Here is a 25,590-nt window from a genome sequence, read left to right as displayed (position 1 = left end):
CCTAAGTGGTTTTACCCTTCACGTTGAAAAATGACACCAAACTGGTCCTGACCCAGAGAGTCAAAGAGTGACGCCAAAGGGCTGCTTCTGACTGAGACGCTAAAGGAGACTTTTTGCGTCAGTAACAAACGGCAAATGCCCCTGACCAAGCGCCATTTCTTGACGCGCTGGGAGTGAGAATGTGTTGCATACATAGTAGTTGCGCTTGCATATTTGCATACCATGGAAAACTGGACTATTGGTCTTGGTGGAGGTCTGCGCTCTTGAGTGCCCTTCTAGTTCACAATTTATTTTAAGTTCCGAATAAGAATAGGCCAAAATTACTTCACTGCATTTTATATTAATTCATATATATCATATATGTGACATATGATGTGTGTGTGTAGGGGTGCCATGATGAAAACAAAATCACTATGAAGGGGTTTCATGGTTTAACAAATGTTTGGGAACCCCTGACCGAGGCTATATGGGCACCAGTGTTAAAGTGTCTATCCTATGCCGCAATATTAACTGGAAATATATGAATTGAAATGCTGCTCTTTAAAGTAGAGAGTCGAAATGTGACTTCCATGCATAAATATATGCTCCAAGAAGATAAGCAGGATGGCATCAAAATGTCAACCCACTCCTGTTTGCGTTATATCACAAAGCAAAGAGACCCTGACAAGAACATACACAGCTGAATACTGCTTCAGAGCTCTATGTGTGAGTGCTACCATATGCCAGTGGCTGCTCCCATAATCACACACACACAAAAAAAAAAATTACTCAACAATAAGCAGGTGCATATGCATTGGGAGGATCTCAGCTGAGGGGGATTTGAAGTAGGTGGTATAGCTATATAATTATAGTATATAATAATATCTCAACAGACAGCGAATATGGAGCCTTACGGTTACTGTGGGTTGTTGATGTTCGGGTTTCTTTGTTGTGCTTCACTCATCTAAAGGCAGACGGGTGCTCATTAGTGCTGCATCTTCTGTGGGCAGGAAGAGTAAAGAAAAAAAAATCAACACTTAGGTTCAAGCTTTTAGAGATGAACGAGCAATGCTGCAAGTCGACTCTCTGTGCTGATTACATGAAGCAATTTAATACAATCCATACAGTTATTCATGTCTAACAGCTCTTTACTCAGTTCATTCAACCTAGAGAAAAGGTTTTTGTAGATTGAAGAAATAACCAGTTGCAATTAAGGCCGTGACTGATACATTATGAGGATCACCGTCTAAGAGTTTATTTATATGGATAGAAACAATATAATTAGACACCACATGTATTATTTACATTTGAAATAGTTTTGGCCCCAAAAGAAGAACACTTAAAAGATTAAAACTTGCATTTAGTGGATGTCCCCACAGTGTTCCATGACAGGGGAGAACACTGCTGGAACAATTGTCTCCCCCCCCCACATAGCCTTTGATTTTGTATTTGTTTTCCAGTCCAGGAATTCCTAAGTGACTCTTGATCATTATTGAACCATAACGGTGCATTTGGGTTATTAATAATTAGTTATTGCGTTTGTCTTTGAGCCCTCTGCAGTCTACTCAGTAGTTAGATTATAGGTTTAAACTGTGATGGGTCAGTCCAAAGTATATTCAGCTCATATTCCAATAGTGCTAAATGTAGACTAACCTTCTATCTCTATTGGGAAGTTTGAAGAAAAACTTTGCTAAAGCAACACGCTGCCTGTTAATTCCAGCTCGTTATCGTGCACTTGACACTGACTTGACGAAACCTGTTCCTACTGAAATCTGCACACAATTTGAGGCTAAGCTTCTAGCTTATTTTTCCAGTGACTGCTGGTTTTCTTCTCTGCTTACTCAACTGTTGCCCAGGGGTATCTTTGTCTCTTTCTGCCCTTTCAATTGTCCTTTGGTCGAACCATTGAACAGCATTTTGTTCTCCATGTACAAAGCACACCCTTTGTATTAGGGGTGGGGGGGGGGGAACATCGATACAGCATAGTATCGCAATATTTTCTGTGATACTGTACCGATACACGGACGGCAGTTTTAGTCTTTTATTAAATAAATTGCACATGAGAATTTAACTTTTTGGAACTAGAATAATAAAAGCAATTCTTTTTTTTTGTCCACTAGATGTTGCAGTTGAGGTGTTTTTTTTTTCTTCTGGTGAGGTCCGAAGGGATGACAAAAAAAAAAAAAAAAAAAATAAATAATAAAAAATAAATAAAAAAATAAAACTCATATATCTCAGAATATCACAATGTTTAGCATCGAATAATATCTGACTTGAGTCACGCGATTGTCTCATATAGTGAGGCCTCTGGTTATTCCTACCCCCACCCTTCATACAAAATAACCTCTATTTGTAAAGAGGACTTTTTACAACCTAAAAGCCTTAAAGACCATCCACCCATAATAGAGTAGTCCTCTCAGACATCTGACTGGACCCAACCAGGGTCACAAAGGCTTGTGGCAGGAACCTTTGAACCAGCATGTCGACCTGAAGGCCAATTTATGCTTCTGCGGAGGCTCCAGGCAGAGCTTTCGCCGTATCCTACGTTAGTGGATTGAAGTTTATACCTGTGCGTTGGTGTGTGCGTTGATCTCTTTAAGAGAATAGCAGGGCCAGCATGTGTGTGTGTGTGTGTGTGTGTGTGTGTGTGTGGTAGAGCGAGTGAGAGAGTGACGGTGATTAACTTTGGAGCGAGTACTGACTCTAGAGACGTAGACGGAGAAACAAAGTGTCTCCCCTGTTCTTTCTGACCACGGTGGGAAAGCTGTAGCAGGAACAGTTAACCCTCTCCTTGATTTCATGTTGTTTATGGAGAAGGAGAACCTGAAAATGAGTCGGGGGGAAATGCGGCGTTACCAAGCCCACTGCCAAGCGGACCAATCACAGTTGTCCGGGTCCGGCATAGGGTTGGTATCTCCACGTACCTACGTACGTACCCACGGCATCGATTTAACGTAGAAGCATAAATTGGCCTTAACACTGCCAAGTGGAAGAAGCCTAAACCTACAGGCTCACTTACTATTGGAAGTTTATTTGTAGGTCCCCTGTCAATCCGGTGTACACACTTTTAGAGTACAAAAGTGTGAAGATCAGGCAACACAAAGGAAAATGAACAGAGGGCACACAGGAAATGTTTTCATAAAAAAAAAAAAAAAAAAAACTAGACAAAAAAATATAATCCGAGAATATATTCTAACCACAGTTATTACGTTAGCGTGTGCTTGACGACTGAGGTGCTGACTCAGCTCTTTCCACTGGTCGCACATGACAAATGCTTTTTGTTCAAGCACCATAAACTGGGCCTTCTGTCCAATACTATAAAGCATGTTTACTCATATAAGATATTTATAATAATATTATTTAATAAATAAATATAATAAATATATAATAAATTTATAGCAGTGTCAGCTATGGAGATTTATGAGCTGTCAGGGTTTATTAGTAGTTTAAAGAAAGCAAACAAACACATTGATCAGTGACTCTTAAAAAAAAAGAAAAAAAAAGAATGCAATGTTGAGGGGAACAAAAGTCAATGAAATGCATTTTCTGGCAAATCAGAAATCAAAAAGCGCAAGTCCCAGTCACTAGAATGCTATATCTCCTTTATCTTTATGCAGTCCCTTAAGTTTCTTCACACAGGACTCTCGGTTAAACATTTTGGAATTGAGAAGTTAGTTAATTAGTACCTTAAAGATCACACTCCTTTCAAGATTAAAGTGGTTGTACTAAACTCACTTGATAAATGAGGGCCACCATTTCCCATTATGGAGTATTGAGTGGTAATCATGAAAGCCCCTGAGGAGTTTGTAGGAAATGACATTCAGAGATAGATGTAAAGGGTATAGAGTAATACATTTGGAAGGGCTTGCATTAATAAGAGCTGAGCAAGTACTGTATGCAAGATTGTGTTGCTATATCCTGCAGATCATCCATGCACGCGCACATTTTGAAATTTGAAAATGAGCAAGCTGGGCATTGGAGACAACACAAACGTATTGACCCGAACATAAGACAGGTTGTTTTCTCTATGAATGTATCTGAAAAAGTGAGATTTGGGAGTTCATAGTTATTGCTTTGCCCTGTGAGCTCACAATGCTGTTAACATAGCACCTAAGTCAAAGACACCAGCAAAAACTTGACATCCACAGAAAGAAAAGAGAATGTATACAGACATGAGTGAAAAACAAAGCTGACGTGATAAAATGTGTCCCGTCTGTCTCCAGCTGAAAAATGACATTGAATGGATTTTCTTTCAGCATTTCTCTCCGGTTTAGTCAGACATGTTAAACTGGCATCTCCCGTTAGATATTACACTGAATTATGTAGGAGAATACATAAATGAACAAATGTCACTTTGATCTGCCTTCAAGTAATGACTTTAGCTTTATATAATGGATCCCAACAGGAAAACAGGAGTTTAGGAGTGTGTGAAACATCATTTTACTAAGTAGGTAACAATTTGATTATTTTAATTAGCTTAGCGGGCCGACACACGCACACAAAAACGTACGCTGGCGCACACATTCACCTCAGGCTCTGGCTCATCAGTTAAACAGGATGTGGCGATTTTTGCCAGAAGACAGCCATCCTTCCAAAAACCAGCAAGACTTGCAATGCCAACTAGGGAGTTTGGTGATGTATGGAAAAAAAAAATAATAATAATATTTAAAAAAAAAATATCCGGTAAAAAATATGCTTGGCTGGTAGGTTTTTTCATCTACCTGGCAACTTCGCCCTTGTGTCAAAAAGTCAATTTCGCACACTGGTAGTAGTATAAATGTCATGCAAGTAATTATTTTTGGTCTGCAGCAGGTGGGCAGGCAATGAACCCTCCTATAAAAGGCTTCAGTTTGTGCTGTATTAATTGTCCCTGTAATAACCGCCTGTTGGGAAAAAAAAAAAACTAAGAAAGAAAATGGCAGAGGATCACACAGCACTATTCAGCTGGAATTAATTCACCCTGTTCCTCCTCATTAGTGTAAGCCAATCACCCAAAAAAAAAAGAAAATCATAATTAAGATACCCTGGCAAAGAGAAGCTTGACGGGGTGGCTGACTTGTTATGAAGGAGAGAGGTCTACTGGATTAATCTTCTTAGACGAGTTCTGACAGCTCGGCGGAAAGTCGACTCCGAAACAAACTCAAAGAAGCAGGCCTTGATACAGTATTCCAAGTCAAGTTCAGTTTGGATGTATGGTCCAATATGAAATTGGATTTGAAGGGATTTACAGGGCCAAAACATGAACCCAGGTCTCCAAGGCAACACAAAGCGCCCAAAAATACCCCTCAAACCACATACTCCTCAAGGCTATAGGGCTGCAGTAGACAACGGAGGGAAAATTGTAATTACAAAGAAAAAAAATAAAGTTGTCGCAGGAAATTGGATTAAATTCCAACAGGAGGATTATAACAGGTCTAATACCAATTTAGCAAATCCAATATAAGACATCTAATGAAGTAAATCCGAGAAATATGCCAAGGAAAGAGAGCGATTAAACAAGTCCCATCACACACTTGAATCAATTCCTCCCATTGCTCCAGGTGCAGCTAGGAAGGGGAGGGGGTGGGGTTTGAATGTAATACTCCTCATTATTGTCCCCTGTACACACTGTAAAAAAACGCGGTCTCTGTAGACAGCCCAGGCTACACAAACAGCAACAAAAAGAAACTGCGCCAACCTGCCCCAAAAACCATAACAAACAGTGTTCCAGCCAATAACCGACAAGAAGTAGCTGGTTGAGTCATGAATGCGCATTGTGGAAGTAGCCTACATGCTAACGCTGCTGCAGTGATGGCTCAACCAACTCCTTCTTGTCGGTTATTGGCTGTTTGTGGAGCCTGGGCTGTCTACAGAGACCGCGTTTTTTTTTTTTACAGTGTGTTCAGGGGACAGGCAGCTAGCGGATAGTGAGGAGACGATTTCTGTATGTGACAAAAAATGTTGTAGCCTAAAAAACGCGTCACATCACTTAGAGCACCTTTAAGATAAAACATAACTGAAATGATTATAGTGTGATTTATGCGAGGATCAGTACCAGCACTGTGTGTGCCTTTAACAGATATTGCGGCCCCAGCCCCGGCGATTAGGATATTGCACTAGTCCATACTGTGATTTCGATAAAATTGGGATTAATTGTGCAGTGCTACTCTAAAGAGTCCAGAGTTTCCTGATAAGAAAGCAGCATCACGCGGGCAGCAGCACACATCCAGTACGTTAACATGCTGGAAGTGGTAGATAAGAGACATAAGACACTCCGGTAGCACCAGGTTGGCGCCGAGCCATCCCACTTCCTGAGGGGCAGGACTCTGGCTGCACTGGGCAGATGTCAGATTCGGTGTACTGAGGCTACACGCTGACAAGTGCATCTTAAAACCTGCAGCGTCCTGACCTACACAGAGGAACTACACATCGACATCAGCTTTCAGACATTTGAGAAAATAGGTTGCTCAAAATAACAAGCCAAGACTTGTGACTCCTAGGGTTGTTTTTTTTGTTGTTTTTTTAAATAACTCTTCCTTCATGGTACATTAGTCTTCTTATGGCATTAAAATGACAACAGGATTATGTATGTGTGCTTAAAATACACCACCGTGAACTGTAGAGCAGCTCTTGAGGAATCTTGTACTGGAGATTTTTTAAACCGTATAATATTTTATTACACAAGTTATTTTTCATACCGTGGATCTTGTTTCATGTATTTTCTAAATCGGCCCATTACTTATGTTGGCTATGACCTTTTATTCCCTGGTGGGGATGCAGTGACTCTAGTGGATGCACTTTCAGTGCATTCAAGGCTCTTAGAAAGCAAGTCCACCTCCGACGCGTATGAGAAGTCCTTGAAATTATCCAGAAAATGTAGACATCTATATTGCAATGACAAACTCTGTCTGCTGAGGGAAACGTAATAAGCATTGAAAGCACCACAACAGCTACTAAATGGACCTTCTGGTGTATTCCATACGCAGGCATGTGTGCGCTCTGCAGCCATTTTACATGGACAGTAATTATCTGCAATTAGACATCTGCACATAATAAACACGACACCATATGAAATAATGATAATACTGATCAGGACTCCCAAAGGGTTGTGCGGCACTAAGAATTTGTCACTTAAATGGCTCATTTGTGTGACATCCTGTTGTGTTATTTAAACCCCCCAGTGTAGCACAAGAAGACTTTGGATCGTTTATAGATCATCACATTTCCGGCCGCACCTGAAGGCAGCTTCATTTAACGGAGAAAGAGAGAAAGAATAGAGACAACGCAACAGTCAGCTGTTAACACAAAATATTCAAATCCCAAAATTTTAAATCGAATACCTACCCAACGAATGAATATCTGAATAGTTGAATATTCTGATCCAGCCCTGTTTTTTTTTTCATGTATTGTATGCCTTGCTGTAAAACCAACTGTCCTCTGAGGACAAAATAAAGTGCAAAGTTGAAGTTGAAGATAGTAGCCATAGAGTTGTTGAGTAAAAAGTTCCCAGATAAAAAAAAAAATATAGATGCACGAGGTGAAAACTATATTTTTCATCACCCTGTTTTGGAGCTGAGAGGCAGGCGTTCTTCAGGGTTGAAGCACACAGGGAGGAGATAATGGAGTTGGACAGGTAATATATAAAAGAAGGTCTGAATAAGTGAAGTCTATTGAAAAGCTAAACAATATGAGAGGTGCTTACCCTGTTTGTGCTCATGTCAGATGCTGCAGCTCAGAAGATTAGAAACTTTGCCAAGCAACACACACACACACACACACACACACACACACACACACACACACACACACACACACACACACACACACACACACACACACACACACACACACACACACACACACACACACAGAGAAAGAGAGAGAATTTTGATGCAGCAGAACTCTACTGCATCTCCTTTAGTGTTCTTTAGACAAAAAGGGACCCTACAGCAGCTTTAATGTACAACCTGACCCAGTTCAAACACTAACTGATATTCCATGTCAACTTCAGTCAAGCTAGGTTGAACTGTGACTCCGTGCGAGCGAAGCAGAATTAATCAGCTTCTTTCCACCGTGTGCACGCAGCAAGATCGTTGGCTGACAAGCAAATGCAACAAGGGGATTTGTATTATTGATGACACATTACCAGCCCACCTCCCTGATTTGGAATACATATAGAAGCACTGCACATCTCTGATTCTGCTGAGCAAGGCTTGCTATGGCAAAAATAAACATTTTCACTTCAAAGTGTGTGAGTGAATTATACGGTTTCTCTCATGTGGTTCGAGGGTTTCCACAGACAACAAGTAACCCCAGCTGAGCATTACACTCAAAGCTGAGGAGGGCTCCTCATAGTGTTGATACTTTCTCAAGCAGTTCCCTGAGCAAGTCAAAGCAACAAACAATGCTTCTTAAGTCACAGTAGTTCTGGTGTAAAAATATACCGTTTGTGTGCTTCAACTGCCAGGTATTGCAAGTCAATGTTGAGGTTTCAGTGTTCAGTGTGTAGGGCTGGGTAACCAAATTCGATATTTTTTTTTTTATATATATATATATATATATATATATATATATATATATATATATATATATATATATATATATATATACACACACACACACACACAGTACAGGCCAAAAGTTTGGACACACCTCATTCAATTTATTTTCATGACATGACATTGTAGATTCTCACTGAAGGCATCAAAACTATGAATGAACACATATGGAATTATGTACTTAACAAAAAAGTGTGAAATAACTGAAAACATTTCTTATATTTTAGATTCCTCAAAGTAGCCACCCTTTGCTTTTTTTATTAATAAGGGAAAAACTTCACACCTGTGAAGTGAAAACCATTTCAGGTGACTACCTCATGAAGCTCATTGAGAGAACACCAAGGGTTTGCAGAGTTATCAAAAAAGCAAAGGGTGGATACTTTGAAGAATCTAAAATATAAGACATGTTTTCAGTTATTTCACACTTTTTTGTTAAGTACATAATTCCACGTGTTCATTCATAGTTTTGATGACTTCAGTGAGAATCTACAATGTAAATAGTCATGAAAATAAAGAAACACATTGAATGAGAAGGTGTGTCCAAACTTTTGGCCTGTACTGTATGTGTGTGTGTATATATATATAAAAAAAATATATATATATATATATATATATGCGTCGTCATTCAATACCAAATGTCAGTAAAACCATCAGCGTCCGTGAGCCAATAAGCATGCAGCATGCTTCTATCGAGATCTAATAATACTGGTGATTGGCTGTCTAACGTAACGTTACACGTTGTAGAGGCACGCAGGAAAAACTATGTTATGGACAGAGACGGGGCTCACGTAGTAGGAGCTGAAAAATAAATTCAAATAGATGTGCCGTAATGTGTGATGCTTTTATTTTGTTAAAGGTCACATATTATGCTTTTCCATGTTTTCTGTCATATCTACAATGTTATAATGTTGGATTTTATTGTTAAACGTGGCCAAAATAATGAGGTAAACGTATTTTTGTGAGCTAAAACGTTCAGATTTCCAACTATTCTGAACACTCCGGTTTCAACAGTTTTTTCTACTCTGGGCTAAGTGTTACGCAACCCTAAACCGGCCAGCTATGATTGGTCATCTGCTAAAGGTTAGGCAGGACTGGAGTGTTTTTGTTTTTTTAAGCCACTGCGGTGTTAACATTGTCCCATGTAGCTACATGCTAACGCCAGCAAACAACGTCACCTTGGATGTCAGGGTCATTAAATTCTCCCCAATTTGGGTCACATTACTCCTGGAACATTTTCTGTTAGTAGTATTTGGTTTAAAAAACTGTATAAATTGCTTCTGTATTCTATTAGTGTCAACTGCTAACTAAAGTAGCTAAATGGCTAACCACAGTAAACAATGTCATCTTGGCTGCCAATGTTAAATTCTTCCCAATTTCGGGTCACATTACTGCTGAAACATGTCCGATTGGGTAGTGTTTGGTTCAGAAGCATTTATCTGTGATTTCTGACGGTAGAACGTGTCGCTTCGTTTCACTACAATCTAACGTTAGCATACGGCGAACTATTAAGTATCTATATGCTAATGCAACATAGCTGTAATCTCAGCCAATGCTGTTAATTTCTCCCCAAATTCCGGTCACTTGACTGCGGGGACATGTCCGGTGGTGTAGTATTTGGTTTAGAAGCCTTTATTGGTGATTTTTCACGGTACAAGTCCTGCTATATACTCCTTTGCACTATCTCCAGCTTCAACTAGCTAGTGAAACACAGAGCGGAGGCTCCCGAGTTTCCAGGAAGCACGCTGGCCAATCAGAGCAGATTGGGCTTTTTCGGGAGGAGGGGTGAATACAGGTGCAGCAGCCATGGGCAGTATATCGACTTTATTTTTTTTTACGATACCCAGCCCTATGAGTGAGTTAATATGAGATGTAGTTTTTATCTACAACATGGGAAACAACATTCTTTCTTCAATCAACACAAGAAACAGTGATTGCTCCTAGCTACCACTACTGCTACCTGCTAACATTTGCTAACTGCTATATCGACTGAAAATGACGTTGAGAGGACAGATCACATAAGTCACTGCTGATTGGTTAGGGATATGGCTATTCAGTCTAATTATGAGGCAAATGCAATCCATCCCACTGCTCATAATATAACTGTCCATGTAGGCGCAACTAAAGGCTTAGGCAATCCATTCAGACTCTAGCTCAGGCATTTCTGAGCCTGGAAAATGTATTTAGTTTATCTTTAGTCCAATTCCTATTCCAACAAATAGCAGGTTTTTCTTGACCTGAAGAGCAAACTGTGACAACATCAGTGGGCGTGTCATATTGTACAAGTTGGAAAGAGAGGATAGAGAAGGCAACAATGGAGAAGTCAAGTGAGAAATCGTCAGAAATGCATTAGAACAGAACAAAAGCCTGCAGGTAATCAATGTAATCAATTGCATCTTGCTACTATTTTTCATTAGTTTTTCATTCTCATTGCCCTCCGTTAATTACACATCTTTGATTACAATGGTTACACTGAAAGCTGGTGAAAATGCAGGCTGTTTCGCTCGATAGCAACAACGTTCCAAGCATCCTGAACTAACTGGTTCAAGAACCAGAGCTAATTTGGTTGATTAAGGGGCCTCAGAGGACTGACTTTGAGAGTTTCAGCGCTCTTTTCAGTAGATGCAGAGAAAATGTGAAAATGCCTTTATCTCCAGAAAATATATATGACATGTCTTCCCCACTGCTCTTCCTACAAAGACTGGGTGATGAGTTAATTTAGAGTGCCACAGCCAGAGTTTTAACAAGAAGAAAAATTATACATCGGAGGACGCCAAACCTGGCTGCAGGAGACTACATTGGCTGCCAGGTTATTTTAGAAATTGATTGCAACTTTGCACTTATTGTGCAAAAAGCCATGCATGGCCTTGCATTACAGTAACACTGACAGAAGAAAACAAAACAGAAGCCTCTGGTACAGGAGTTTTGGGTGTTCAGAGAATTGTGTAATAACTGTGAAGCTGCTTTTACACTTCATGATCAGGGTTGTGGGTATGCTCTGCTAAATTGGATGTGTATTACATGACACTTCTCTTACACATAAAATCAACTTTGTTTGCTGGTCGTTTGCTGTTTTTTTTTTTTTTTTTTTTGCATTTTAATTGGAACAAACAAAAGCACAAGCACAGTCTGTACATCTCTTTGCTTTTCTGTGAAGTTGTTCCCTTCAAGCTAAATGTAAGTTAAGACATTATTTTTGACTCAATGGATTGAAAGTGGAACACTGCAGCTAGACTTTGTCTGTCTTGTAGTCAGAATCTCTATTTCCCCACATGTCTCCTGGGGCCCAGTTGCCAATCCAGCACCACGGGCGCTCTTCTCTGGTCATCCCTGCTTCCTGACTGTGCAGCTAGCTTCCTGAAAACACTCATCTTTTCTGCAACAAAGTCCCACCTTTGAAATTGTGTTTTTATAGTTGTGTCAATACAGGTTTGTTTCTATTTTTAATTGGACAAATTTAACTGAAAAGCATTACATGGGCCAGAGAAACCAAGAGAGCCAAGCTCATTGAATAGCTGATGGCTGGATAGTCCCAATATTGCGGAATATAATAGTGGAAGATTTGATCTTGAAGTCTCCAAAACATGGTCATCAAGGAAACTCAGAGAAAAATGTAGACATCGCTTAAAACGTCTCAATGGTGAGGTGGGTGAAGGCCACCAAAGCATAGATCATTAAAATGTATAGGCTTTTTCATTATTTTCTCTTCAAGACAACAGTTTAGTAACCTGACACCGCCAGATGGATTGCTTCGCATTTGCTCGGCATATCCATCTGGGAACTTTCCGTTGGAGAACTTTTGTGAAGGGGCGGAAATACTGGTTAGCTGATTGGATGAACCATCTGTCTATCACCTATGTTGGTGATAGACGGGCCAAATCAACCAATCAGATCCACGAAGCGTATGAAAATACAACCACAAGCCCGCCCCTGCTGCTGCAGGCAAAGCATAGCTCGTTAGCTCAGCATGCAAGCAACATGTCGGTAAAGGAGATTTGCCATTTGTGTAACGAGAATTTAAGAATAAAAGAAACCATTTCAGGTTTCCGGACCATATTCCAAAAGAAGGATCCAAGAGTCTCACGAGGCTAACAGTTTAGTGCCACTAACTGTGAAAAATACTCTTCAGCGAGTTGAATCAGCACAGTCTCACAGAGAGGGTAAGCTGCATTTTAACACCATTGCATTATTCACTCAGAAGACTGACTGGGTCTTCTTGAGGTTAAACTCCGGATGTTCTACATCTATTCTGGGAAAAGTGACCTTTTCAATGTGTTGGCCTTTGGAAGCATCCCGGCAGCTGTGATGTGTTGACGGCGGACTTCAGGTTTGATTTGGGATTTGATGGGAATGCGTTAGACCAGGGGTTTTCAAAGTGGGAGGCAGGGCTCCCCAGTGTGGGCTCCAAGCTGTTTCAGGGCAGGCTCAGTGAATGGAGGTGAAAAAAAATATTACATTAGTTATTACATAAGTTATCAATAAAAGATCTTATAGAATAGCCTAAATGTGTGAAGAGATAATTCAGAGATTACAGTATTTTTGGTAAAATCTTAAATTATATCAAATAAGATGAACAGGATGATTAGATGATTAAAAAAAACTTATGTTATCTCAACCAAAGTTAGGACTCCCAAAACTTTGCACTATTGTTTCCAACTTTTTATACCACACCCACAATTACAAAAACAAAAACTGCTTTTTTTGGCTCCTACAGTACTGTTTTTCCCCACTTTCCCCAGAGTCAGAAACTAAAAAAGGTCTGTCCTCAGACATTTATTAATGTATTTGGTGTAGTCCAAAGTTATTTCAAACAGCATTATTAGGCTATATTGGCTCAATTGTTGAGTGTCTGTGGCATCAAGATAACATAATCCTGATCCCAAAGGCATCCTGCGATTGAGCGAAACTAAGCAAGGGAACTCCGGAGGGGTTAGGGGGCTCATTTTCCCAAGCTTTGTCTGAGGGGAGGCCCACTGTCTCAGAGTTTGAAAACCCTTGCGTTAGACAACAAGTTTAAGCCACGCTGTTGGGGATTCATCACTTTTCATTTACTTTATTGGCGACTCTGCGGGGTCAACGGGAGGGCATAAAGTGTGCCAGTCTAAAGATAGGTGACGAAGGGAAAACGCTGAAAAACTATAATACTGTAAAATACAGACGCAATTTAAGTGTTCTTTTTAAGGAATCTCAGACGTGGGACAAAGGAAGATGCTAAATTGGAGTAGTACAGTACACAATAGTTTTTTTTTAATGGGTTAACCGCTTCCTGACATCAGTTTATGATGGTGACACTGCATGTAAATGGGGGTTGGGTATATGAAATAAAATCTATATTACAATTCATTGTTATATTTAGAAACAATTATTTTTTATAGTCATCTGTGCACAGGATTATAGTATGTGTCCTTGCAGTGTATCAAGTCTTTATTAGGGCTGCACGATATGAGGAAAATATCTGCGATTATTTTGACTGATATTGCGATTGCAATATGATTCACGATATTGAAGGGAATGATCACGTTTGTGTCATTATTCTCATTTTTCATTGGCTCATATTAAATCTTAAAAAATTAAAATGATTATAGTGTGATTTTTGCAAGGATCTGTACCAAACAAAGATGTTTTCTGTAGTCTGTAGGATAGGATTTGTAGGCCACTGTGATTTGGATATTGTAGTAGTCCATATTGCGATTTCGATAAAATTGCGATTAATTGCGCAGCCCTAGTCTTTATACTGAACAATAAACAGTAAATGACTGACGTTAACCCCGAGTAACATTTACTTCACACATTCAGTAGTTAAGAACCACTAAGGCATTTGTGTGCTATATTCAAAGTAAAACACGCTCTGTTTTACATTCCCTGCAAATAGAAAAGGGACTGTATGTTGAATCATTTAAAACGTGAACTTATTTCAATAACACAAATGAATCCATTATCTTATTCCATCTGGGGGAGGCTTCAGGCTATGCAGTGTCATTAGCAGACACTGGAGCTGTACTGGTCAACCGTGGGATCAAGCAATCATGCACTCATAGTCTGTAATGATTGGGATGTCTGAGATGGAACAAATTGCACATTTATTTTTAGACATTCAGCTCAATTATTTCGTCAATCATGTGTCCTGAAGCCAAAGTGTACCCACAAGACCGAGATGGCACCCTTTTTTTTCCTGTACCAGCTCTTTAACTTAATTTTGTCCCCAAAGGGCAATTGGTTTTGCAGTAAGACAATACAAAAGACATACAAGACAATGAAATATAAAAAGCCTAAAGCTCTTCCTCATCTGCAACCCTCAATCCCACCTGCAGCTTCTCCAACATTTGAGTCGTTTTCTCTTTCCGCGTTAAACTGGACTGGGAACTTATGCTTTTGTCCCGATTTGATTCTTTCACGATCCGTGGGTGCCGATTTCATTTCAATCAAGAGAGACTTCGTTGCAGATATGCAAACATTTATTAACAAGATAACCAAGTAAGTACAAACACAAGTTATTTGGAGATTAGTCTCCATTGTTAAGGGGTATCTATGCAAATGTCATGGTTTAGGAAAACCAAACACATCCCCCAATGGAAACCAGAGAAAAAGCCGAAGACGAAACACAAGCCGACAGCCGGGAGAAGACCGAGAATACGTCTAAAAGGCCTGGAGGTGGAAGGGGAGGAGGCGGGTCGCACTATAGTCTGAAAAACAACTGACAGAAGCAGGAGAGAGAACAGCTTTAAAACACGGTAGTCAGCTGTGATTGGTCAGAACCTAAGTGCCCGCTCCTAATTGGTATACAGTACCGTAACACCCACCGCCCAGCTGATCAGTGAAAGGGAGAGAAGCCACGTAATAGAAGTCTGCCTGTCTGAATGCACGCTGAGCTACATTTGTATTGCGATTTTCATTTATTGCAAATCTAGAAGTATTGCTTTTTGTTAAGATGTAGTCCCCGCCCGCGGTACCGTGTAAACTGAAAAGATTTAGGTGAATCATTGGTAAAAAATAAATAAATAAAAAATATCAATTCTTGGGAAAAGAATGGATTTTAAAAATTGTCGCAAAAAAAAATCAAGATACATACCATGAATCCATTTTTTTCCCACCCCTACTCGACACTTAAGGCTAATAAGTCTTTCTGTGAATCACCACACACAAATAAACAAGCACACTTTGACAGATAGTGATAGAAGTTTGGATTAGATGTGACTCAATGCTCTACGATCAGGTGCATCAATAGGTAAAAGTAGGGCTGGGCGATAAAACGATAACGATATGTATCGCGATAGACACATAATCAATATCAATAGAAAATGTGGTCGATAAAACGTTTGATAACTTGTTTTTCTTCATCAGAAGAAACCAGAGGTTGTGAATCAAGTTTGGTTGCATGAACAAAGGCCCTCACTCTCTGGCAACCTAGCAACGTGGGGAGTGACACTCTAACAGCCAATCATGTAACAGTATCATGTTTGGTTGCACCACATCGTTGCCTCGTGTTCTTCAATAACAGAACCGGCGTGGAGTGGAAAGTGAGTGCCGCAGCGAGCGAGGAAATCGTTGATAAAACAGGAAAAGTCAGTATGGCAGTTTTGGGGATTTTATAAGTCTGACCGTAGTCAGACCAATGTCGTCAGACCAACACTGGTACGACCATAAACTTGTTTTACCACTTTAGCCGCGCTCACACTTTCGAGCACAGCCGTATTCGCCATCAACATCCAACAACATCTGCAGCTGCAACACGGCACAAGCAGCAGACCGCCATGGAGAGGTACTCTGCATCAGCGCCTTACTAAACACTACCAGCAGCAGAGCACCATGGAGAGGTACTCTGCATCAGCGCCTTACTAAACGCTACAAGCAGCAGACCGCCATGGAGAGGTACTCTGCATCAGCGCCTTACTAAACACTACAAGCAGCAGACCGCCATGGAGAGGTACTCTGCATCAGCGCCTTACTAAACGCCAAAAGCAGCAGACGGCCATGGAGAGGTACTCTGCATCAGCGCCTTACTAAACGCTACAAGCAGCAGACCGCCATGGAGAGGTACTCTGCATCAGCGCCTTACTAAACACTACAAAGAAATAACGGAGGCAGACATGCTGGGCACTGTTCAGAAGCCAGGTTACCAACCTAGCACTAAACCTGCAGAAAATAGTTCCTTCTCAGGTTTCTTATATTTAGCTAACACTTTGCACTATTTTATGACACTTTATTAAGCATTTCTTACTTATTCTTTAATTTTGCACCTTAATGTTAAAAGATAATTGTTAAGTGTTCATTGTGATTTTAGACCTGTTTACATTTTAATTATTTGAGTGTTTTCCATGGTTGTGTTGACATTTCTGCTTTTATAACTGAGGGGATTATAATCAGAGCAGGGTTAAGTTTAAAATAAAAATGTTTAAATTTAATATATTTTTCTCCCGGTCCTTATTTTAAATAGATCATAAAAAATATCAATAATTATCGATATCGACCGATATGAAAAACTTATATCGTGATACAGTTTTCAACCATATCGCCCAGCCCTAGGTAAAAGCTAGAAATACCAGTCTGTCTAAGGGAATTTACTGACATGAATTAATCTGTGCTGTTGAGACGCTCATATTATCAGCTTCATTATAGGTCTGCTGCGCTCAACATAAAAAGACCCATGAACTGAACTTCACTGGAGTGGATTCCAGTCACACAAAGAGAGGTCGATCTCATGCCAACTTGAAAGTTCAATGCACGTGTGGGCCAGGGGCCAAAACAATCTGCCCGGGGGCTATCCTTCTCTGTCAGTGTACAGAGCAGCTGTGACAGGAAATAGCCTTGAGGGTAACTAAGCAAGCGAAACATCTTCAGACTTCTTCCAGCTCATCTCGATTTAGTAATTCAACTCAGAGGTCAGGATTCCTCAGTTCTTGCACAGAGCTCAAACTCCCTGTGGGGCAGAATAAGAGCATTTAAACCGAGCGAAAAATATTTTCCCCAATGTTGAATGAGTCATCACGCTCCCACTTGGAAACAAATTGTTATCTCTTGCGTATACAGTATATCGTATATTGTCTTGTACATGCAAGCGCTGCGCCAACTATATAATTTATCATGATAGACTATTTATCACACTCCAGATAACCTCATGCCACAGCCTGTGAAGAACAGCTGTTTTTATTAATATATATAAAAAAAAATATTGAACTGGTTGCCCCCCCTTTGGCAACCAGAGGCCACAAAACGGTTGCCAATTGACTCTGTTTGCCAAGGGAAAGCGGGCAACTGTTACTGTCGAGCCCTGGTCAGAAATAAGTTTGATTAACAATATCATTGTCTCTTTCAGTAAAATGTTATGAAAATATTTATTTATGCATTACTCTCCCAGGAATCAGGATACATCTTTTGGTTAAATCACGGTCATGTGACCAGATAATGTAATAACACAAATACCTATGAAGTAAACCATGCCCATTTATTACCCTAAAACATCGTATTTCTTTCTTAAATAAACACACAACTGACAATTACCATGAACAGTCGTACACCTTAGGACCTTAGCTAACGTTAGCAATCGATTGCGGTGAAACAAAGATTGGCGATCATGTCCAAAAATTGCGATTAGACAATTATGTAATAATTGTTAAAGGTCCAGTGGTGGGTATGTGTTAGACGATACAGATAACTGAATGGGTTTCTGAGAATAGTCTACTTTGAGTGTGTTCAAATTGTGACCTTAAATTATCCTCTCTTTAAAAAAAAAAATCTAATTTGTATCTTTGACAGGGCTGCTACAATTCATATTCATCACTCGTCATTCAGAGACCAAGGTGAATAAGCCATTAGGAATATATATATATATATATATATATATATATATATATATATATATATATATATATATATATATATATATATATATATATACACACATATATATACATACACACACACACACTACCGGTCAAAAGTTTGGGGTCACTTAGAAATTTCCATTCCACTCCATTCCAGACACAATACCTGCTGAGATCAGTTGTATTGTTTTTATAACCAGGGCAGCAGTTTTCAGATTACATTATGTGCTTACATAATTGCAAAAGGGTTCTCGACTGTTGTAGAAAGAAGTGGCTGAAGAAATGCTTGAAATTCATGCTTTTTGGTCTAAACGTCATACCCAAATTAAAAGTGGTACAGCTCCCATATACTTTGACACTCAGGGGTGTGCCTGATATCATTGGAAAGGTGATTGATGTGAGTTTGTTTGTGTATTTGAGAAGTGTTGTATTTTGTAGTTTTTTGGCTTTTTTATTTGCACTTTTCAAATAGAAATAAAAAAACGCACAGACATATTTGTAGAAAAGAATTCATATAAAATCCATTTTTGAGTCTTTTAGCTTCTGAATTTTTTTCTGTAGTAAGCTGAGACGTGGCTAATGCTGTGTTGTCTGTCACCTGTCAGATGTGTTTACAGCAGTGTATTTTAATAATTTTACAGATTTATAACTTGGACAGAAATAAAAAATCTCCATTCTAGCCTCTCTAACTCTGTCAGTAAGGCCTAGAATCACCCTGACACAACTTGAGTGTTTCCTTTCCAATGATATCAGGCACACCCCTGAGTGTCAAAGTATATGGGAGCTGTACCACTTTTAATTTGGGTATGACGTTTAGACCAAAAAGCATGGAATTTCAAGCATTTCTTCAGCCACTTCTGTCTACAACAGTCGAGAACCATTTTGCAATTATGTAAGCACATAATGTAATCTGAAAACTGCTGCCCTGGTTAAAAAAACAATGCAACTGATCTCTGCTGGTATTCTGTCTGGAATGGAAATTTCTAAGTGACCCCAAACTTTTGACCGGTAGTGTATATATATATATATATATATATATATATATATAAAAAGGACAAATAACGGTGACACTTTTCCACAAGGATGGTGCCTACTGAATCAATGCAAAGCCTTAGTGAAGAATAGGTTTCAGGTGAATACACTTGACTGCCTTGTAAACCTGGTTACCTTCAGACTCAATGAGCTCCAGCTTTGCCAGCTCACGGCTCCTGAACAAAGACATGATACTGTTACCGTGGCACCGTGTATGGACCGGATCCACCACATTTCTACACCTAATATTTTTACAAGCCTAAACAAAAGGCTACAGGGAATGTGGTCTTCATTTGTCCCAATTTGTGGGACATAATTACGGTGTACTTCACAGCCCTCAATATCATATAATTAATTGCGGGCTGGTTAATTGTTCAGGGGAATATTCAGGAAGGTCTACTTTTCAGAAAGGCAGGAGAATTGTATTGTCCTCAGTTTCTTCAAAGACAAAAGGTAAGAAAAAGAGAAACAAATACATTTGTATTAGCAGGTTTCTCTGATTCTGGCTTATGTAGGGAATATTATCCATTAGTCATTGATTGTGTATGTTGGGATGCATCTTTGGTTTTATTATAGAGTCGACATATTTCAACAGCTCATAGGAATAGTCAAGTTATCAATTGTTATTTTTCCAGCAAAAAAATATCAAATATTCTGGTTTAATTGTGAGTATTTGCTGCTTTTATTGTCTGATGTTCTAGTATAGTGAATACATTCTATTCTATTTGTTGATTGGGAAACAACACCGATTTGAAGATTTCAGGAAATTGTCAAATTACATTTTTCACTTTAATAAGAACATACTTCCATCAACCTTCTGGAAGACCACATCAGTCAGTTATCATTTTAGAGTGTTGATGTCCTTCAAATACTGACATGTGGGTGATTTTCAATCAAAATGTAATTGCTTGAAATGTTCTCTGACAAATTCATTCAGCAGGTCATTACTGAAAATTGATTGTCTGAATTCCAAAGCAGAACTGTAGAGACGCCATAACCAAAACACAAACCATTGTTTAGCAGTGTGAAACAAGCTGGCTTCTATTACCGATTATATAATATCAGCAAACCACGAAGCAAATGCTAAATTGAACGTTTTAGAAATACATTGACAACACTGCATGCCACGTTAAAAATAATGCACTTTAACCAAATAATCCAAAGATAATGTTGCAGAAGCTTTTATGAATTGGGGTCGGGGCGGATCCAATTCTAATAGTTTGCGCAGCACGAATTTTGATTAGCAGCCGCCTACAAATATTTCAAGCAATTATCGTGCCTAACAAACCACAGCAATAAACACAACAAAGCCATCTGTGCAAACAAACAGGACGCGAGGCCTGCCGAGATCAAAGTGGTTATTTGGAGGTAGCTTTACCAAGAGACCTCTCCTCGCCAGCACCTCATCTTTTAAGCCGAGTAAATAAATGGCTTGGGGCAACAAAAACATCACATTGGATATTTTTGACTGTCTCGGAGTGCAAAGTGTTTCATTTCCTGCACTTTATAAACACTTTATGAATAGCACAGTAGATTAGAGGCCAATGAAAGCTCACTTTGTATTTCACATCAGAGAGAAAGCCAAAGGAAACAAGGTTTTGGGGTTTGTTTAGTTTGAGGTATTGCATTACCATATCTTGTTTGTTTTTTTCAGATTTGAAGTGTGCATCAAGCAAAATTAATTAGAGCTGGGCGATATGGAGAAAATTTAAATATCACAATATTCTTCACCAAATACATCGATGTCAATGTGGCGGCGATATTGTGAAGTTGACAATTGGTGCTTTGACAAAATATTTACACAATGAGATTTTTGATAAATGATCATCAGTTATGTGGATATAACGATCAATGAGGTAAAGGCAAATAATATAACAGCTAGAACAGTCTGGTGAGTTCAGAAAAGTACATCACTTTATTGTAAAGCAGCCTTTAAACCAGGAAAAGAAAACACTTGTTCATATCACAATATTACCATATCCAAAATTTAAGATGATATCTAGTCTCATATATTGATATTGTATCGATATATTGCCCAGCCTTACAATGAATACTGTCTGAGCTAAAAAAAATAAAAATAATGGGATACAGGTGCATTACTACCAACAGTGACAGTGGTGTAAGAAATGAAGAGAGCAGCTCATTTAAATTGTAGGCTAGAAGGGGGAAGCCTGGGCTGAGCTAGTTGACTAGGAGGCGGGGTGGATGGGCACACAGGCTAAGTGATTAGCATCCATCACTGTCTGTTCCTCTCAGACAGCGAGGGGGACGTGACAGATGAAGGAGGCACAATCACGGGTGAAACAGCAAAGCATGGCAGAATAAAGAAGCCTGGGAGGGAAGAGGAAGAGCCCGGCCCCGCTGAAACCAATGACAACGTTGGGACATTAGCTTTTAAAGGTCAAGATAAAGACGGGGGGTGGTGGAGGGGCGGGGGGGGGGATGTGCTTTGTGAAGATGACAGAGGTCTGAATAGCCGTTTTCTGTGTATGGGGAAGTTAGTGAAGGTGCATTGGTAAGAACCCTGTAGGCTACAGGTAATATGCCTATTATGGAAGAATGAGGACAGACGTCAGTCTCGAGGGCATTTCCACATAGGGTTGAGTATTGTTTGGTATTTTTTCCGATCCCGGTGCTGAAACAATACTTTTAAAATGGTGCTGTTGCCTAAACAGTGCCTGAACCGATACATTATAAAAAAAAAAAGAAGAGCACAAAACGACAGTTGGCAACATTAAAGAATAGAGGCCATATGGTAAAAAAAATGCAATAACAATAACTTACTTAATCAGTCAATTGCTGTTAAACAACAAAAAGAAGAACCACTAGATGGCAGAAGGGTACTACAACAGCTTGAGTTTCTCGAGGTGCACTTGAATGCACCACGAGCTTACGAGGTGCAATTGAATGCACCGTTAAGTCCCATCAGTGTTGTTCATCCGACCACTCCGACTCTGGCAGAGGCCGTGGTATCTCGAAAAGTGCAGCTAATCTCCTCTGCGTCTTTAGCTGCAGACTGTTGGATGTCCCGGTGTTGGAATCCTTCCCAGTGAAATACAGCCACAGTTTAGACTGTTTAGCTTTCGGCATTTTAACTGCGTTTAAGCCAGCTTCAAGCCAGTGGTAGTCTAAGGTTACCTGCTGCCAAATCTAATGTTAAGTAGCATTACGTGCACTGTAAAAACGGATTTTGGAGGGTAGTAAATACAACACATGCACATTGTTTAAATTTTAATGCAAATATATTAGTCAGCAAGCAAATATACAATAATGGGTAAATTCTACCTACATTACATATTTCATATTTTATAAAAGTAACATTTGCAGCCTAAACAAATATAATAAAATCTACCCCAAAATGATAAGTCTGCAGTTCAAAGTGCACATGCGTCAGTGCTGGTCCTTGGCCAAGATCTATTGTTTCACTGGCGGGACACTGTAGTCAAGCTGTTCGGTTTAGCTAAGGTAAGATTCCTTTTTAACAGGTTGCTGTGTGTAATAAACTTATTTAATGGTTGGTTTAGAGTGTATATTTGGCTTGCTTCTCTAGGCTGTTAACAAGTTACTCAATGGCATTAAAAGTTAGCAAGCTACCGAGTGCCAGCTAGCTAGCTAATGCCAGAGTTGAAAGGCTAACGTTAGCTTCTAATGTTACTAAAACGTAGCAATGTGGAGATTGTTGGAAGAAATGTTAGTTACGTTACTTCAAACTAGCTAACGTTACCTGTCGTGGCATTTGACAGTGTCACAATGTAACGTTATTGCTTTCACGGCTGAACCATGTAGGCTTTAAATGTAAGCTAACTGTTAGCTAACATTACAGGTAATGTCACCTAATGTTAGCTAGGTAGCCGTATAGATACAGTAAGGTTACCTAATAGTATTGATAAGCCCCGACATTACCTGCTTTTGAGAAAATATATTTTAGGCCAACATTAGCTACAATGTTTTTTTGCCTCAAACATTGTTCCTTTGTTGTTTTATTCTATGTTACATTATTAATTCTTTCTTTGCCTATTTATATTCATGGTACCTCGCACATACGATGATGTATTTTTAAGGCATATTGTCTCTGCCTTCCCTCCTCTACCTGTAAAGCACTTTGGGTCAACAGTTGTTTGTTTAAATGTGCTATACAAATAAAATGACTTGACTACATAAAGTTTGGCTTACTCAGCTTTCATCTTACCAAATCTGTTTGTTATTTAATAAACAATACAATTGAGATAGGGGTGGATAAAAAAGGGTGAACTCAACTGTGAGGGCAGTGCAACAACCGGTCAATCTCTGTTACACGCATACGCTAATTACAATACACAAATACACTGTAAATGAGGTGTGTGCGTGTGTGTGTGTGTGTGTGTGTGTATTTTTTTTTTTTCACTAATAAGTGTAAAGAATTTGTAGAAATAAGTTAATCACTAAATGCATCTATTCACAGTCCCAATGTGTCAAGAGAGAAAAAGGGATGCAGTTGTTTGACGCCTAATTGAGTACCTTGGGGAACATCAAGAAGATCTCATCCAAGACTGCTAGGTATGTTATTAAATGATCGATCAATTAAAGGTATCACATGGTTACACATAGGGTTGCCCTGATACAATTGTTTAATTTCCGATCACACACACACACACACACACACACACACACACACACACACACACACACACACACACACACACACACACACACACACACACACACACACACACACACACACACACACACACACACACACACACACACACACACTACATAGAAACTGTGGATACTTGGCACAGCCACCATTATGGGACAGACATGCCACCCCTTCTAATGTCAGTTTAGTTTGTAATGAGGCAGGAGGTCTATCCACAATTAAAATCATAATGTAACTTGGTTATATTAATAATGCAGGTTTTTAAACCAACATACTTTATGCAAACTTTCTCACATTACTGCTAATCAGTTACTAAAATAGGGTTTTAAAAACATTTGAGGTGAGAAATAGGCAATTAAGTCAGTTTTAAGTTGTCACTGAATTGTATTGAAGTGCTGATTATTAAAAACAAACTCTACTTGGGTTGATTTGGCTTAACCAAGAAAACATGATCAATAAATGTATTGGGATAGTATCTTATTATTGTCCTTAACTTAAAAGTGCATATTTTTGTTTCTTTTTTTAACATGGAGGATGAAAATGAGGACAACATGGACTAAACCATGAAGGTGCTTGTGATCCATAATCCTGCAGCCAAGGAGCATACAGCAGATGTGTCGATTGCGATGGAGGGAAACAAAGTGCTGAACGTGTGTGGAAACCGAACCAAGGCATGTGTGCTGTTGATGGGATTGATCTACGCTTTCAAACTTGAGTATTCCAAGAAGCTTAAGTATACTTAAAGTATTTCAGAAACTCTTTTGGTGCTTGACAGAGCAAAGCTGCTCAAGAAGGTCCAGAGCCTCAAAAGTAAGCTAATGATGAACTGTTTGTCACCGTATTCAGGCACAGACTGTTTCCTGGGAACTTAGTGTTGCTATTGGTGCTGAAGAATGCTCACTGTACAATGCAATCAGACAATTTCATCTCCCAAAGAGCAGTGTCACATTGAAATTCACTACATTCAAATAATGCACATCATCTCATGGATCAATGTTATTCAAAATATACATATTGGTTGAGCAAGGACTGAACTCAGTGTGTTTCTGACTGGTACTAGACGGTCAATTCATTTAACCAAAGGGACACGGTGTTGAGATGTGGAAAATGCTGTTTTTTGTTCAGGCACAGACTGAGTGGTTATCTTCAACAATCCCATAAGGCTTTGCAAATATCTGCATATGTTCCTCAAACATATAAAAAAATGTAAGATGTTCATGTTTGGTATAACAAACAAACTGGAACCCACATATGAAGGGTTTAAGAAACTTGTTTCAGTTGAATATGCAGAGTGGAGAGGGTTCTTTTGTATCTTATTTTTTTGAACATTTCTTTGATTAAAAGAAATTGACATGATCAAATATCTCCTGTGTCTGACAATAATTTTTTTAAAGTAAAGTTTACCTTCCCTGAATAGGTAATGATTAATTACTCATATTGTTCAATTAAGTATTAAGTATTAAGTGCTTACAATCAAGAGGTAATGTTACTTACTTTTTATAAGTAATCAGTTGTGTAATGTATTGAGAAATATTAGGTAGACTTTACCTAATTTCTTTTAGTGTATCATAGCTGTTAAATGTAG

The 25,590-nt window shown here is 39.2% G+C and overlaps 1 protein-coding gene across 6 annotated transcripts in view; it reads right to left on the bottom strand.

The window, feature by feature from the left end:
- Positions 1-25,590, bottom strand: part of gulp1a (GULP PTB domain containing engulfment adaptor 1a) — a 123,062-nt gene that overhangs the window by 81,359 nt on the left and 16,113 nt on the right. For 5 of the 6 annotated variants that reach the window (XM_028590564.1, XM_028590566.1, XM_028590560.1 and 2 more), the window contains exon 2: positions 894-979. The exons of the other annotated variant lie outside the window; for it this stretch is intronic. The gene's annotated coding sequence lies outside the window, so the exon portion shown is untranslated. The remainder of the gene's footprint in view (positions 1-893; positions 980-25,590) is intronic. 6 annotated transcript variants of the gene reach the window in all.

Source organism: Perca flavescens, chromosome 11 (assembly GCF_004354835.1).
Source record: "Perca flavescens isolate YP-PL-M2 chromosome 11, PFLA_1.0, whole genome shotgun sequence".
Classification (NCBI taxonomy): Eukaryota; Metazoa; Chordata; class Actinopteri; order Perciformes; family Percidae; genus Perca; species Perca flavescens.
This window is presented reverse-complemented; position numbering and strand designations above follow the sequence as displayed.